This window comes from Saimiri boliviensis, chromosome 20 (genome assembly GCF_048565385.1).
Source record: "Saimiri boliviensis isolate mSaiBol1 chromosome 20, mSaiBol1.pri, whole genome shotgun sequence".
NCBI classification, from domain to species: domain Eukaryota; kingdom Metazoa; phylum Chordata; class Mammalia; order Primates; family Cebidae; genus Saimiri; species Saimiri boliviensis.
Genome location: NC_133468.1, coordinates 34737613 through 34744362, shown reverse-complemented (window position 1 = coordinate 34744362; position 6750 = coordinate 34737613). Strand labels below are relative to the sequence as shown.

The following is a 6750-nucleotide window of genomic DNA, read 5'->3' as shown; positions in this document are numbered from 1 at the left end:
ATGTCGCCATGCACTCCAGCCTGGGCAACGCAAGGAAACCTTGTCTCTAAAAAGAAAAACAAAAGTGGCCCTGGTCCGAGATGGCGTGCTGTGTCTGAGATCCCGGTGCTGAAGACAAATGTCGGACCCCGAGATCGGGAGTGACGGGTGCAGCCCGTCACTGAAGGAGGCATGTCAGTCCCTCGTCCGGTATGTGGAGGACAACGAGAATGCTGGTAACGACTGGTTCCCACTGGAGTCCGACAAGGAAGAGACTCGGTGCTTTGGAAAATGCCGGTGTATCCATGACCTCCTGAAATACGAGTTTGACGTTCCTATCACACATCCGACTGCTGCCCCAGAAACTGCAGTCCCTGAGCTTGATGGAAAGACAGCAAAGACGTACAGGGGTGGAAAAATACGCCTGACGGATCACTTCAAACCTTTGTGGGCCAGGAACGTGCCCACATTTGGACTAGCTCATCTCATGGCTCGGGGCTGGGTCCATGGCTGGCGGTGGAAATCCCTGATCCGATTCAGAAGGGTGCCATCCAACACAGAGAGAAATGCAACTAAAGAAGGATCAAGCCACTGAGGCAGGGCAGAGGGACCTTTGATAGGCTATGATCCTGTCTTCCTGTGCCTCACACTTGACTCACCCAACTGCTTCCCAGAACACCCTCCACCTCTAGTTGTTACTAAGTACGTAGCCGCAGCAGGCATTGCTGGGAGAGAAGCAAACACCCAACAGTATGGCTACTTAGTTTCTCAGGCTGCACCTGCATGGGAAGGGAAAGGCTGGGCTTTGGAAAATCTAGAGGCAATTTATATCCCACCCAGGCGGAGCAACATGCGATCCTGGAGGCATAGGTGTAACTGAAAGTGAGTACATAGTCTTTCTGGTTTCTGGAGATAACTCATCAATAAAATCTGCTTCCTCTGGTAAAAAAAAAAAAAAAAAAGAAAGAAAGAAAGAAAGAAAGAAAGAAAAAGCAAAAAGAAAGAAAAGAAAAACAAAAGTATTGTACAAAGCTGCCCATTAAACGCACATGTGAAACTGAAGCAAGAATCTAACAAAACAATAATTACTCTTACTACATGTCATGTGCTCTAATTTCTACTCATTCTATTTCACAATAGGCTGAATTGTTTTCACTCCTTCCAGAAACATCTACTCATGAACACAGAGGTACGTGCATTGACAACGTTATATCCTATCCCCGGGAAGGTGGATAAGTCAACCAGGCGTGTCCGCTTGAGGCTTGAGGGATCACTAAACGGTGGTGAAATGAGCAAAATGAATGAAGTCCACCTGCATCCACAAAGAAAGAGCTCATCAAAGGGCGGGCACGGGGGCTCACGCCTGTCATCCCAGCACTTTGGGAGGCGGAGGTGAGCAGATCACCTGAGATCAGGAGTTTGAGACCAGCCTGGACAACATGAAACCCCGTCTCTACTAAAAATACAAAAATCAGCAGGGCGTGGTGGTGGGCACCTGTAATCCTGGCTACCTAGGAGGCTGAGGCAGGAGAATTGCTTGAACCGGGGGTGGGCAGAGGTTGCAGTGAGCAGAGATCATGCCACTGCACTCCAGCCTGGGCAACAGAGCAAGACTCCATCTCAAAAAAAAAAACAAACAAAAAAAAACCACTGAAGCCGAGTTGAAGGAAGAGTGGGCAACGTGGCAAAACCCTACTTCTACGAAAACTATCAAAAATTAGCTGGGTGTGGTGGTGCACACCTGTGGTCCCAGCTACTCGGGAGACTAAGGTAGGAGGATTTTCCTGGCTGGAAAACAGTGCAAAGGCCCTGTGATCGCCTTGGCACTTTCCGGGAACAGCAGAAGCCGCCGTGGCGGGGCGAGGAAAAGAGATGGTACAGATCAGGAGAGAGAGAACTTGGACTTCAGGTTTGAAGCAGAGGCTTCAACTCATCAGATAAGTACCGTGAAAATGCTACTCCAGTTGGGCACAGTTTGTTAACTATTGAAACACTCATTACCAAAGACATGGGGAGTTATTACACTAGACTCTTCTTTTGTGTGTGTTTGAGATCTTCTTTTTTTTTCTTTTTCTTTTTCTTTTTCTTTTTTCTTTTTTTTTCCAGACATGCTCTCGCTCTGTTTGCCCAGGCCAAAGTGCAGTGGCACGATCTCAGCTCACTGCAACCTCTGCCTCCCAGGTTCAAGTAATTCTCCTCCCTCAGCCTCCCATGTAGCTGGGACTACAGGTGACTGCCACCACGCCCAGCTAATTTTTGTATTTTTGTATTTTTCACCGTGTTGGCCAGGCTGGTCTCGAACTCCTGATCTCAGGTGATCCAGCCACCTTGGCCTCCCAAAGTGCTGGGATTACAGGAATGAGCTGCCGTGCCTGGCTGGTATAGTTTGAGTTCACAGGGTTTGAGCTCCCAGGGCATGGGAGGGGAGAAAAACAGCTAGAGCTAAGCCCCTGGGTGCAAGGTGGTCCAGGGGCATTTGCAGAGATGGGCCCTGAGGAGGAGCAGATTTGGGAGTGGAACGAATCGCTCTCGGGTCTGGGCTCGCTGCCAGCGAGAGACCTGTGGCCTCCAAGGAGATGTCAGTTTCATGGCTGGCTGAACAAGTCCAGAGTTCAGGGAAGAGCCAAGACTAGGAGTCATCAATTTGGGAGTCACCCACAAATAAATAGTATTTAAAACCACGGGACTAGATGAGATCACCTAGGAAGTGGGCGTAGGCAGAGAAGGAAGGAGACCCAGGACGGAGCCGGGGGCCGCTTCTAAGCTTAGAGGTAGGGAGGAGAGTGAGGAGGAGGCGGTGAAGAAGGTGAGGTAGGAGGAAGACTCCAAGGAAGGGAATGTGCCACCTGGTCCTCAACAGCCCCATACCCCATCGGCACCAAGGTCGCCCCTCCTCAGCAGCCCCTGACTCTTGTCACTCCAGCTCTTACCAAGTCATTGCAACAGTTTCGGAGCTTGGGGTTCACCCAGCCCGCTCTCCCCGCTGCCTTCTAGAGTCATCCTTGTAAAACGCAAATCTGAAGTCACAACTTCCCATTGCACATTTCGGGTTAGAAAGCACATCCATAGTTCAGGCGCGGTGGTTCACGCCTGTCATCCCAGCACTTTGGGAGGCCGGGGCGGGTGGATCACCTGAGGTCAGGAGCTCTAGACCAGCCTGGTTAACATGGAGAAACCCCGTCTCCACCAAAAATACAAAATTAGCCGGGCATGTTGGCAGGCGCAATCCCAGCTACTCGGGAGGCTGAGGCAGGAGAATCACTTGCACCTGGGAGGTGGAGGCTGCGGTGAGCCAAGATCACACCATTGTACTGCAGCCTGGGCAACAAGAGTGAAACTCCATCTCAAAAAAAAAGAAAAAAAAAAAAAAAAAAGAACAAGAAAGTGCATCCACAGGCTGGCTGCAGTGGCTCATGCCTGTCATCCCAGCACTTTGGGATGCCAAGGCAGGCGGTCCAACTGAGGTCGGGAGTTCGAGACCAGCCTGACCAACATGGTGAAACCCCATCTCTACTAAAAATACAAAATTAGCCGGATGTGGTGGCAAATACCTGTAATCCCAGCTACTGGGGAGGCTGAGGCGGGAGAATCGCTTGAACCTGGGAGGCAGAGGTTGTGGTGAGCCAAGATCACCATCGCACTCCAACCTGGGCAACAAGAGCAAAACTCCGTCTCAGAAAAGGAAAGAAAAGAAAAGAAAGAGAAGGAGAGAGAGAGGGAGGGAGGGAGGGAGGGAGGGAGGAAATCAAACCCTTAATATTTAAACCACTTAGCAAAAAAGGAAGGAAGGAAGGAAGGGATGAATCCCCTAATGGGGTTGGGCTTGTTGTGTTTTGTAGACAGGGTCTGCTCTGCTGCTCAGGCTAGAGTGCAGTGGCACAATCCTAACTCACTGCAACCTCCACCTCCTGGGTTCAAGCGATCCACCTCAGCCTCCTGAGTAGCTGGAACCACAGGTACATACTACCACACCCAGCTAATTTTTGAATTTTTTGGTAGAGCCGGGGTCTTACTATGTTGCCCAGGCTGGTCTTAAACTCCTGGGCTTAAGCGATCCTCCAGCCTCAGCCTCCCAAAGTGCTGGGATTACAGGTGTGAGCCACTGCACGCAGCCAATGGATCCTTTGAATTTGTCTCCCACCCCAGACTATTTTCGCTTCCCCAACCCCCCAAGCTCACCCCTTCCCTTTGGCAGCAGCTGCACTTGGGGGGGGAAGGAAAGCTTGATATTCACTGCCCTGAGTGAGAGGGTCATGTTCAGCAAAAGACACAGAAAAGGCTATGAGGCTTCCAAAACTTAAGACTTGAGGGGACTGAAGAATTAGAGGAAGAAAAATAAAACTTGATGAGTCAGAGAAAGGCCTTCCAGCCCCAAAGCTAGAACAGGTTCCTGGAACAGGGAGGAGGACTGGAAAAGACTTGCAGTTTGAGATATTTCAAGATATTTCAGGCACATCTCATACTTTTCCTGCCTCAAAGATTTCAGTCATTTAATCAGCTGTTTCTCTAAGGAGCTCCGGTTCCTTTTAGCTCAGAATGCTTAAAAAAAAAAAAAAAAAAAAAAAAAAAAAAAAAAAAAAAAAAAGACGAATTCCTGCCATGTCACCCAGGCTGGAGTGCAATCTCGTGATCTTGGCTCACCGCAACTCCACCTCCCGGGTTCAAGCAATTCTCCTGTCTCAGCCTCCCGAGTAGCTGGATTACAGGTGCCTGCCACCATGCCCAGCTAATTTTTATATTTTTAGTAGAGACAGGGTTTCATCGTGTTGGCCAGGCTGGTCTTGAACTCCTGGCCTCAGGTGACCCACCTGCCTTGACCTCCCAAAGTGCCAGGATTACAGGCGTGAGCCACCACACCTGGCAAGAATGTATTTTTAGAACCAAGATCTGGAATCTCAGTGTGGTGATTGCTACTGAAGTCTTACGGTCTTTAGGTCATTTTGGCAGACAAAGCTGGGAACTTCACAAATACACACGAGTACATTTATGTCTGTTTCTACATCTTTCCATCTATTTATGTCAAAACCCATGAGTTTAATGTCTCTCACTCTCTTCCAATGCTATAGGGTTCATTCTACTCTTCACCCTGTAAACCCAGAAATCTGAGACAGATCTCAGTTAATTTAGAAAGTTTATTTTGCCAAGGTTGACGACACATACCTATGACAGTCTCAGGAGGTCCTGACCACATGTGCCCAAGGGGGTCGGGGTACAGCTTGGTTTTAGACATTTTAGTAGACATGAGACATCAATCAATATATGTAAAAAGGACATTGGTTTCATCCAGAAAGGTGGGGACAAGTCGAGGCAGGGAGGGGCTCCAAGTCATAGGAATGTTGAGAGACAAATGGTCACATTCTTTGAGTTTCTGAGAAGCCTTTCCCCTGTAATCCCAGGTACTCAGGAGGCTAAGGCAGGAGGTGGAGGTTGCAGTGAACTGAGATTGCACCACTGCACTACAGCCTGGGCAACAGAGCGAGATTCCACCCCCCCCAAAAAAAATCTGGAAATGCAGTCCAGTAGGTCTCAGTCTTATTATACTCAGCCGCTATTCAAGATGGAGTCACTCTGGTTCAAATACCTCTGACGCTTCCACCCCTAAACATCTCTAAAGTTCATCCACTCCTCTCCCCAGGCAATGACGTCTACCCAAGTCATGTAACCATTACCTCCCACGCAGACAGTTGTGACAGCCTGCCAAATTCTGCCTGCCCAAACCCTTGATTCCTACACCGATCCTCTAGACCAGTGCTTCGGAACCTTCAGCTGCCTAGAAATCCCCTGAAGAGTTTGCAGAAACACAGAAACTCTGGGTCCCATCCCCAGCAATCCAATTCTGATTCAGAAGGTCCCAGGTAGACTGAGAATTTTTTCTTTTTTCTTTAGCCTCACTCTATCTCCAGGCTGGCGTGCAGTGGCTGGAACTCGGTTCACTGCAACCTCCGCCTCCCGCTGCTGTTCAATACAGTAGCCACTAGCCACAGGTGGCTATGTAACTTATTAAAATAAAATTTAACATTCCGTTCCTCAGTCACGCTGGCCACATGTCAAACAGTCAACAGCCATACATGCCTAGTGGCTACCCTATGGAACAGCACGGATTCTAGGACATTTACATCATCGCAAGAAGTTCCACTGGACGCTGCGGCCTAGGCCTTGGCGAGTTTTACCGGACAGCATCGCCTAGACCCAAGACGTGTTCTAAAAAATGAAGGCTGGCCGGGTGTGGAGGCTCACACCTATCATCTCACCACTTTGGGAGGCCAAGGCTGGAGAATCGCTTGAGGCTAGGAGTTTAAGACCAGCCTGGACAACATTTTTTGTCTCTACAAAAACTACAAAAATTAAAAAAAAAAAAAAAAAAATTAGCCTGGCAAGGTAGCGTGCATCCGTTGTCCCAGCTACTTGGGAGGCTGAGGCAGGAGGATGGCTTGAGTCCAAGAGTTCGAGGCTGCAGTGAGATACGGCTGAGCCACTGCACTCGAGCCTGGGCGACAGACTGAGACCCTGTCTCATAAAACAAAACAAAACAAAATAAATAAATACAAATACAAAGTAAAAGTGAGGGTGAATCCTAGGCCCCTCTCCTGCCCGTGACAATTCAGGGACTGCCCAGTGCCTACAAACCTCATGCTTTTAGGAAGCATAAAGGTCTCCGGGAGGCAGGAGGGCAGTCGGAGTGGGACGATGGAGGGGGAGGCCGGGGCCGGACCCCGGAGAAGCCCCGAAACCGGCACAGCAGGAAAACGTCTCAGCAGTCCCGGCCCTTCC

The 6750-nt window shown here is 49.5% G+C and overlaps 1 pseudogene; it reads left to right on the top strand.

Moving 5' to 3' along the window:
* Nucleotides 1–555, top strand: LOC101040356 (ubiquitin-fold modifier-conjugating enzyme 1 pseudogene; annotated as a pseudogene).
* Nucleotides 556–6750: the final 6195 nt, after the last annotated feature.